Source organism: Scyliorhinus torazame, chromosome 2 (assembly GCF_047496885.1).
Source record: "Scyliorhinus torazame isolate Kashiwa2021f chromosome 2, sScyTor2.1, whole genome shotgun sequence".
In the NCBI taxonomy this organism is placed as follows: Eukaryota; Metazoa; Chordata; class Chondrichthyes; order Carcharhiniformes; family Scyliorhinidae; genus Scyliorhinus; species Scyliorhinus torazame.
The window spans coordinates 20207114-20218402 of NC_092708.1; positions in this window are offsets into that span (position 1 = coordinate 20207114).

The following is an 11289-nucleotide window of genomic DNA, read 5'->3' on the forward strand; positions in this document are numbered from 1 at the left end:
TCAGGTTCTGAGTCTGCGGGGATTCGAAGTTGGGTACGGATTGGTAGCTAGGAGCGCCTATCTCGTAGCGAGCTTTGAATAAGACTTACTTCTGTCGGGAGCCACGGTCAATGTTGGTTCGTGTTGCTGGGTGACCGGGCAGGACGCAGAGGTGAAGAGAGACCGATTTGAACTTGGGGCTTAACTCTTGTAGTCCCCAGGGGCTTCCTGCCTTTCGGGGCGGACCCTGTACCTGGTCCCAAGTGATTGGACTTTGTCCCAATCGCTTGGTTCGATTTTCTCCAATACTGGAGCGGTTCCCTGATCGATGGGCGGTCTTGAGGTGCTCGTTCACCTCTGTGTTGGCACCTGCTGGCGCCGAGGAGTCTGGCTTTGCTTTGTGTGTCCAAAATGTTACTTATTGTTCCTGGGGATTGCTCATCAGTATGCAGATGGCTGCTACTTTGTTATGCTGATGGTCGCTGGTATCGATGTCTGGCCTTTGCAGAAGTAAATACACAGCAAACCCCTGCAGCTGCTGGTTTCTGTCTATGATGGCTGACTTTCCATCAGCCTTGCCGTTCGCCCATTTTGAATCGGATGTTGGCCAATTTAGGTGGCTACAAGCCCTCCTTGTGATCCTAACGCGAAGCGTGAAGGATCAACATAACTATGTTGCTTTCCATTCCCTGACCTGGGGGCACTTCTTTCATGCCTCTACACTAACTATAACTAGGCAAAAAAATTTTTAACTAAGGGGCGCTATGTCAAAACAGGGACATGCATTACAAAACATTAAATGGGAACCTCTAACTATTCTTAATACACTACACTCACTTAAACATTTCATCACTCTAACTTCCTCAACCATACAAACAAAATCAGAGCAGTCTATACACATTTTTCCTGGCTTGGCAGTCAAGCTCAGGACCGTACAATTGCTCATGAGCATTTCTTTACATTTCTTTATTTACAATAAAACCGCAAATGAATGCTCTTTATTATAGATCGTGGGGGTCGGGGGTCTGGTCGTACCCGAAAATAGGTGATCTGATCCTATATACCGTGGTGCGAGAGAGGCGGGGGGGGGGAGAGAGAGAGGCGGGGGGGGGAGGGGAGAGTCGGGGGGGGGGAGAGAGAGGAGGTCGGGGGGGGGAGAGAGAGAGTCGGGGGGGGGGGGAGAGAGTCGGGGGGGAGAGAGTCGGGGGGAGAGAGTCGGGGGGGAGAGAGAGAGAGAGTAGGGGGGGAGGGGGGAGAGAGAGAGTCGGGGGGGAGGGGGGAGAGAGAGAGTCGGGGGGGGAGAGAGAGAGTCGGGGGGGAGAGAGAGAGTCGGGGGGGGAGAGAGAGAGTCGGGGGGGGGGGAGAGAGAGAGTCGGGGGGGAGAGAGAGAGTTGGGGGGGGAGAGAGAGAGTCGGGGGGGGAGAGAGAGAGTCGGGGGGGGAGAGAGAGAGTCGGGGGGGAGAGAGAGAGTTGGGGGGGGGAGGAGAGGAGAGTCGGGGGGGAGGAGAGAGAGTCGGGGGGGGAGAGAGAGTCGGGGGTGGGGGAGAGAGTCGGGGAGAGAGCCCCCCCGACTCTCCCCCCCCCGACAGGGCGGGGCGGATCCTGTGTCTGGTCCAAGTGATTGACCTTTTGTCCCAATCGCTTGGTTCGATTTTCTCCAATACTGGAGCGGTTCCCTGATCGATGGGTGGTCTTGAGGTGCTCCGTTCACCTCCTTTGTGTTGGGGGGGCTCCTGCTGGCACCGAGGAGTCTGGCTTTGCTTTGTGTGTCCAAAATGTTACTTATTGTTCCCGGGGATTGCTCATCAGTTGCATATGGCTGCTACATTGTTATGGTGATGGTCGCTGGTATCGATGTTGTCTGGCCTTTGCAGAGGTAAATACACAGCAAACCTGCAGCTGCTGGTTTCTGTCTATGTTGGCCGACTTTCCCATCAGCCTTTGCCCGTTCGCCATTTTAAATCGGGAGTTGGCCAATTTAGGGTGGCTACACTATCGACCTGCATTGCCACCTTCAGGTACAATGGACCTGAACTCCCAGATCTCTCTGTACATCAGTTTTCCCCAGGACTCTTCCATTGACCGTATAGTCCGCTCTTGACTTAGATCTTCCAAAATGCATCACCTCGCATTTGCCTGGATTGAACTCCATCTGCCATTTCTCTGCCCAACTCCCCAATCTATTTATATTTTTCTGCATTCTCTGACAGTCCTGCTCGCTATCTGCAACTCCACCAATCTTAGTATCATCTGCAAACTTGCTAATCAGACCACCTATACCTACGTCCAGATCATTTATGTATATCACAAACAACAGTGGTCCGAGCACGGATCCCTGTGGAACACCACTAGTCACCCTTCTCCATTTTGAGACACTCCCACCACTACTCTCTGTCTCATGTTGCCCAGCCAGTTCTTTATCCATCTAGCTAGTACACCCTGAACCCCACACGACTTCACTTTTTCCATCAACTTGCCATGGGAAACTTTATCAAACGCCTTACTAAAGTCCATGTATATAACATCTACAGCGCTTCCCTCATCAATTAACATTGTCACTTCCTCAAAGAATTCTATTAGGTTTGTAAGACATGACCTTCCCTGCACAAAACCATGCTGCCTATCACTGATATGTCTATTTTCTTCCAAATGTGAATAGATCCTATCCCTCAGTATCTTCTCCAACAGTTTGCCTACCACTGACGTCAAGCTCCAATTCCCTGGATTATCCCTGCTACCCTTCTTAAACAAAGGGACAACATTAGCAATTGTCCAGTCCTTTGGGACCTCACCCGTGCTCCAGGATGCTGCAAAGATATCTGTTAAGGCCCCAGCTATTTCGTCCCTCGCTTCCCTCAGAAACCTGAGATAGATCCCATCCAGACCTGGGGACTTGTCCACCTTAATGCCTTTTAGAATACCCAAAACTTCCCCTTCCTTATGCCGACTTGACCTCGAGTATTTAAACATCCATCCCTAGCCTCAACATCTGTCATGTCCCTCTCCTTGGTGAATACCGATGCAAAGTACTCATTAAGAATCTCACCCATTTCCTCTGACTCCACGCATAAATTCCCTCTTTTGTCTTTGAGTGGGCCAATCCTTTCTCTAGTTACCCTCTTGCTCCTCATATACGAATAAAAGGCTTTGGGATTTTCCTTAACCCTGTTAGCCAAAGATATTTCATGACCTCTTTTAGCCCTCTTTATTGGACATACTTCCCTCATAATTGTCACTTGCTGCACCCTGCACCACCTTGCGCTGACAAGAGGGGACACAGTGGAGGCTGAGGAAAATGAGGCAGCCCCACAGGCCCGGAAGAATGACTTCAGTGAAGGATCAGAGGATGAGCCTGGCAATGCACAAGGTGGGGACATCGAGGTGGATGACAGGAACATTCAGGGGGGCAAGGACATGAGGGATGCTTTGATCCTGCAAACCCTCAGCTAGGCACCCAAGGCATCGAGGCTTACTTGACCCGATGACAAGGTCTCATTTGCAAAAATGTTTTGTTGTGAGCCCAACACAGAACTGCCAACACTGCACAATGGCCTACAGCTGCAAACCTGTCTAACATCTGTCCACTGTTCAAAGCATGCAGCCAACTCCACCCATTGAATTTAAAAAAAAATGTTTGTTATGTCACATTAATACAAAAAAACCATACAAAAATATTCCAAACATAACAGAAACTTCAAAGTAATAAACACACATAATGTCATCCACGACATGCCCCTGTTGAACTGAAAGCGCCTTAACCTGATGCCTGTGGGTGCTGGGTCTTAGTGCCCCCCACTCGCTGCTAGTGGTTTTGGAGGCAACCCGCTGTCCTGGTGGCCAGGATGACTTTGGCGATCATCGTCTGACCACCAGAGCCTGACTTTGCACCGGTTGGGATGGAGCATCCAGCCCGTCGGCTGAGCACTCCGCAGCTCAGCCCTTGCGGCATCATCAGATGCGGCGGCCACTGGCAGAGGGGCAGAGGAGCTGTTGCCTTGGTCTGGAGTACCCTAGGAGGAGCCCACAGAGACGACAGGCAGCTCGTCCACCAATGTGAGGTGCATTTGCAGCTCCCTGCTCACCACTGATGGACGGGCACCGAATAGAGAGACTAGGTGCCTCGTGCATCTTTCACACCGGCGATGACCCCCAGAGGTGTTGACCTGCAGGTCCAAGTGCAAACTCCCTGAAGCAGCCTCTCCGCGAGAGTTACCACTCTGTCGGTAGCGGAGGCTGTGCACCCGATGCTCAGGGTCAACGCGGTTCTCATGTTCTGCATGGACAACTCAATGACAAAAGCCTTGGCACACAGACCCTCGTGGATCTCCACCAGATCTCCCCGCGCATCCCGCTGGACATAAAGCATCTGCTGCCTGATGGATGACTCCAGAGGCTGGTCACCTAACTCGGACTCAGCATGATCCTGGTCCCAGCAGGGCTCCCACTGTCGGCACCCTGGGACGTCTCCACCTCTGCCGGCTCTTCACTGTGCACTGCCCATGGAGACGAAGACTGAATGTCCGAGTATCTGCAATGGTAGCTGGTTTCAAAAAGCCGCATTACACTGGTGCAGGAACAATGTCTTCCTGGATGCCTAATGGGGGTTCCTGGGGGTTGCCTGCAGCTCCTGCGATGGTGCACCTGCAGAAGGAAGACAAAACATAGAATCATACAGTACAGAAGAGGGCCTTTGGCTGTGCAAACAGTTTGTCATTTTTTGGGTTAACAATGTAAATAATGCCCCCTCCCCCCGAATTGCTGGTCATGAACCGATCCTTAAAGACAGCGATGAACTGCTTCCACCTGGAACCCTTCCTCCGACCCTCTGATAGAAAATTTGATTTTCTCCAATCTTAGGAATTCTGCCATGTCCACCAGCCAGTCTGAGGCCCGAGGTGGTGTCGCCGACCTCCAGCCAAGCAGGACCCGTTGCCGGGCTACCAGAGAGGCGAAGGCCAAAACGTCGGCTCCCCTTCCCCTCAAGCAGCTGCGGCACGTCCGACACCCCGAAGATCTCCACCAGCGGAAAGGACTCCATCCTGACCCCCACGATTCCCGACGTGGTCTCAAAGAACGAGGCCCAGACCTCGACCAGCTTTGGGCAGGACCAGAACATGTGGGAGTGGTTCGCCGGCCTGCTCTAGCATCGCTCGTATCTATCCTCCACCCCAGGGAAGAACCCATTCCTGCGTGCTATGGTCAGGTGTGCCCTCTGTACCACCTTCAGTTGTGTTAGGCCCAGTCTAGCGCAAGAAGATGGGGAATTCACTCTGCGTAGGATCTGACTCCAACTCGAGGCCTAATTCCTGCTTCCACCTCTCCCTTGACACATCCAACGGGGCCCTCACTTCCTCCAGCAGCTGCCTGTATATGTCTGAGATTTTCCCCCTCCCAACTCCTCCTGCGATAGCATTCTGTCCAGCAAGGTGTGCTTTGGCAACTAAGGGAATGAGCAGGCCTCCCTGCAGAGGAAGCCCCATATCTGGAAGTATCAAAACTCGCTCCCTTTCGGGAGTTGACATTTCTCTGTCAGATCCTCCAGACATGCAAACTTAACTTCCACATACATATCCCTGAACCCTACCACGCCCCTTCTCCCTCTTCCAAGTTTTGTAGGCGACGTCCATTCCCACTGGAATGAATCTATTGTTGTCGCAAATTGGTTGGATTGGATTTGGATTTATTGTCACGTGTACCGAGGTACAGTGAAAAGTATTGTTCTGCATACAGTCCAGACAGATCGTTCCATACATGAAAACACATAGGACATACATAAATCCACAATTTAAATACACAGACACAGGCAGCGGGTGAAGCATACAGGAGTGTCGTACTACTCAGTAGAGAAGATGTGTGAAGAGATCAGTTCAGTCCATAAGAGGGTCATTTAGGAGTCTGGTAACAGCGGGGAATAAGCTGTTTTTGAACCTGTTCATGCGTATTCTCAGACTTTTGTATCTCCTGTCTGATGGAAGAAGTTGGAAGAGTGAGTAAGCCGGGTGGGAGGGTTCTTTGATTATGCTGCCCGCTTTCCCCAGGCAGCGGGAGGTGTAGATGGAGTCAATGGATGGGAGGCAGGTTTGTGTGATGGACTAGGCTGTGTTCACGATTCCCTGTAATTTCTTGGGCAGAGCAGTTGCCATGCCAGGTTGTGATGCAGCCAGATAGGATGCTTTCTATGGTGCATCTGTAAAAGTTAGTAAGAATCAATGTGGACATGCCGAATTTCCTTAGTTTCCTGATGAAGCACGGACGCTGTTGTGCTTTCTTGGTGGTAGACGTGGGTGGACCAGGACAGATTGTTGGTGATGTGCAGACCTAGGAATTTTAAGCTGTCAACCATCTCCATCTCGGCGCCATTGATGCTGACAGGGGTGTGTACGATGCTTTGCTCCCTGAAGTCAATGACCAGCTCCTTAGTTTTGCTGACGTTGAGGGAGAGATTGTTGTTGTTACGCCGCGCCACTAGGTTCTCTATCGCCCTCCTATACTCTGACTTCTTACTGATTGTGGTCTGTGGGTTAGAAAGTCGAGGATCCAGTTGCAGGGGGAGGAGCCAAGTCCTGGGTTTTGGAGTTTGGATATGCGCTTGGCTGGGATTATGGTGTTGCCCTTAGGCTTTTCAATTGGGAGAAGACGCGGGATCTTTTGACTGGATCATTAAGCCCCCTCATATTCCAGGTGGCCATCCGGTTGGGGGATTTTTGCAACCCCCCCCCCCTTTTAGGGTCAGCCATAATCACTTTGTGGACATGCCACTGCATACCTGGGCTTGCCTTTTCCTCAATCTGTCCAAATCCGCCACCGCCCTCATTCAAACCAGCCAATCATGAAACCTGTAGGACCGGCATTCTCATCACCCTCCCCTCCTCCCCTTCGACTACCCAGCATCCTTCTGCCCCCCTTTACTGTGAAAGCCAGCTCCATCCTCAATAGCTCCCCCCTTGTCCTCCTAGTGCACCAAGGAACCAGCCAGCCCCAGCACGCTGGCTTACCCCACAACCCTTGCCAGATGCCACCCCCCTCCCGGGAGACCCATTGCGGCCCCCGTCCCTCATATTACTCCCATTTACTGGCATACCTGCTGGTATGGTGGTGCCCCCCCCCCCCCCCCCCCCCCGACCTCCATCCTCCCGGAAACAAAGCCCAACAACACCGACCTGAACGATCCCTAAAATCCCTGGACCCCCACTTTCCCCATTTAGAGTCACCTATGTTGGAAGAGGAACAAAATAGAAACCCAAAGAAGAGTTCCACAATCCCTTTCACCCAGGTAGATTAACCCCAATACCTGGAGGGTCCAGCCCTGTAACCCCAAACAGCAAAAACCAACAAGCCGATAAGAGAAAAAAAAAAACACATGTCGAAGCTCCCGAATAAAGAACATCCATGACACCGCGCTCCCGCGCTCAGTTCTTTCCCCGTCCATCCTGTATGAAATCATTTGCCTCCCCCAGCATGGTAAAGAAACGGTCCCTGTCCTGCTTTGCCAGGTACAACATGCTAAATTGGGCTTTACTTTTGAGTACTGTCACTTTGGCCTTCTAAATTCCGCTCGGCGTTCAGCCATGTCAGCCCCAATGTCCTGGTATGTACGAAAGGAGGGTCCCTCCCAGTCGCCGATCCGTGTGGTCTTCGACCATGTTAAGATACACTCCTTGTCCTGGAACTAGTGGAGTGTGATGATGACAGCCTGCGGTGATTCCCCGGGTCGTTGCTTCTGGTGAAGGGATCTGGGGGCTTGGTCCACCTCAGTGTGGGGGGGGGGGGGGGGAGGTTAGTGAAGATACCCACCCTGAACAGCTTCTAAATATATTTGGTTGGGTTCTTACCTTCTCTGGTATTCCAATGATCCAAAGGTTCTGGCACCGAAACCGGTTCTCCTGGTCATCAACTCTGGACTCCCAAGATTTTCTGGGTCATCACCAACATCGTTGTTTCGGCCTCTAACAAGGCAATTTGTCCGTCCTGCTCCGTGATCTTTGTCTCCATTTCCAGGATCGTCCCTCCCTGTGACTCCAGCCGCTGCACCACCCTGCCCAAGGACCCACGGAGGGGGATGCCACTGCTGCTCCGATAGCCAATTCCATTGCCGATATCAGGTCCTCCTTCACTGATTTCCTGTGTTTTTGGAGTTCTATTGCGATTAGAACATAGAACATAGAACATAGAACAATACAGCGCAGTACAGGCCCTTCGGCCCACGATGTTGCACCAAAACAAAAGCCATCTAACCTACACTATGCCATTATCATCCATATGTTTATCCAATAAACTTTTAAATGCCCTCAATGTTAGCGAGTTCACTACTGTAGCAGGTAGGGCATTCCACGGCCTCACTACTCTTTGCGTAAAGAACCTACCTCTGACCTCTGTCCTATATCTATTACCCCTCAGTTTAAAGTTATGTCCCCTCGTGCCAGCCATTTCCATCCGCGGGAGAAGGCTCTCACTGTCCACCCTATCCAACCCCCTGATCATTTTGTATGCCTCTATTAAGTCTCCTCTTAACCTTCTCTCCAACAAAAACAACCTCAAGTCCATCAGCCTTTCCTCATAAGATTTTCCCTCCATACCAGGCAACATCCTGGTAAATCTCCTCTGCACCCGCTCCAAAGCCTCCACGTCCTTCCTATAATGCGGTGACCAGAACTGTACGCAATACTCCAAATGCGGCCGTACCAGAGTTCTGTACAGTTGCAACATGACCTCCCGACTCCGGAACTCAATCCCTCTACCAATAAAGGCCAACACTCCATTGGCCTTCTTCACAACCCTATCAACCTGGGTGGCAACTTTCAGGGATCTATGTACATGGACACCTAGATCCCTCTGCTCATCCACACTTTCAAGAACTTTACCATTAGCCAAATATTCCGCATTCCTGTTATTCCTTCCAAAGTGAATCACCTCACACTTCTCTACATTAAACTCCATTTGCCACCTCTCAGTCCAGCTCTGCAGCTTATCTATATCCCTCTGTAACCTGCTACATCCTTCCACACTATCGACAACACCACCGACTTTAGTATCGTCTGCAAATTTACTCACCCACCCTTCTGCGCCTTCCTCTAGGTCATTGATAAAAATGACAAACAGCAACGGCCCCAGAACAGATCCTTGTGGTACTCCACTTGTGACTGTACTCCATTCTGAACATTTCCCATCAACCACCACCCTCTGTCTTCTTTCAGCTCGCCAATTTCTGATCCACATCTCTAAATCACCCTCAATCCCAGCCTCCGTATTTTCTGCAATAGCCTACCGTGGGGAACCTTATCAAACGCTTTGCTGAAATTCATATACACCACATCAGCTGCTCTACCCTCATCTACCTGTTCAGTCACCTTCTCAAAGAACTCAATAAGGTTTGTGAGGCATGACCTACCCTTCACAAAGCCATGCTGACTATCCCTGATCATATTATTCCTATCTAGATGATTATAAATCTTGTCTCTTATAATCCCCTCCAAGACTTTACCCACTACAGACGTGAGGCTCACCGGTCTATAGTTGCCGGGGTTGTCTCTGCTCCCCTTTTTGAACAAAGGGACCACATTTGCTGTCCTCCAGTCCTCTGGCACTATTCCTGTAGCCAATGATGACATAAAAATCAAAGCCAAAGGTCCAGCAATCTCTTCCCTGGCCTCCCAGAGAATCCTAGGATAAATCCCATCAGGTCCCGGGGACTTATCTATTTTCAGCCTGTCCAGAATTGCCAACACCTCTTCCCTACGTACCTCAATGCCATCTATTCTATTAGCCTGGGGCTCAGCATTCTCCTCCACAACATTATCTTTTTCCTGAGTGAATACTGACGAAAAATATTCATTTAGTATCTCGCCTATCTCTTCAGACTCCACACACAATTTCCCATCCCTGTCCTTGACTGGTCCTACTCTTTCCCTAGTCATTCGCTTATTCCTGACATACCTATAGAAAGCTTTTGGGTTTTCCTTGATCCTTCCTGCCAAATACTTCTCATGTCCCCTCCTTGCTCGTCTTAGCTCTCTCTTTAGATCCTTCCTCGCTACCTTGTAACTATCCATCGCCCCAACTGAAACTTCACACCTCATCTTCACATAGGCCTCCTTCTTCCTCTTAACAAGAGATTCCACTTCCTTGGTAAACCACGGTTCCCTCGCTCGACGCCTTCCTCCCTGCCTGACCGGTACATACTTATCAAGAACACGCAGTAGCTGATCCTTGAACAAGCCCTACTTATCCAGTGTGCCCAACACTTGCAGCCTACTTCTCCACCTTATCCCCCCCAAGTCACGTCTAATGGCATCATAATTGCCCTTCCCCCAGCTATAACTCTTGCCCTGCGGTGTATACTTATCCCTTTCGATCATTAACGTAAACGTCACCGAATTGTGGTCACTGCCCCCAAAGTGCTCTCCTACCTCCAAATCCAACACCTGGCCTGGTTCATTACCCAAAACCAAATCCAACGTGGCCTCGCCTCTTATTTGTCTGTCAACATATTGTTTCAGGAAACCCTCCTGCACACACTGTACAAAAAACGACCCATCTATTGTCGTTTAATATATCTCAACTATATCTTTTCCAGTCAATATTTGGAAAGTTAAAGTCTCCCATAATAACTACCCTGTTACTTTCGCTCTTATCCAGAATCATCTTCGCCATCCTTTCCTCTACATCCCTAGAACTATTAGGAGGCCTATAAAAATCTCCCAACAGGGTGACCTCTCCTTTCCTGTTTCTAACTTCAGCCCATACTACCTCGGAAGAAGAGTCCCCATCTAGCATCCTCTCCGCCACCGTAATACTGCTCTTGACTAGCAGCGCCACACCTCCCTCTCTTTTGCCTCCTTCTCTGAGCTTACTAAAACACCTAAACCCCGGAACCTGCAACATCCATTCCTGTCCCTGCTCTATCCATGTCTCCGAAATGGCCACAACATCGAAGTCCCAGGTACCAACCCATTCTGCCAGTTCCCCTACCTTGTTTCGTATACTCCTGGCATTGAAGTAGACACACTTCAAACCACCTACCTGAACACTGGCCCCCTCCTGCGACGTCAAATCTGTGCTCCTGGCCTCTATACTCTCATTCTCCCTTACCCTAAAACTACAATCCAGGTTCCCATGCCCCTGCTGCATTCGTTTAAACCCCCCCCCCCCCAAAGAGCACTAACAAATCTCCCCCCCCAGGATATTTGTGCCCCTCAGGTTCAGATGTAGACCATCCTGTCTGTCGAGGTCCCACCTTCCCCAGAAAGAGCCCCAGTTATCCAGAAATCTGAATCCCTCCCGCCTGCACCATCCCTGTAGCCACGTGTTTAA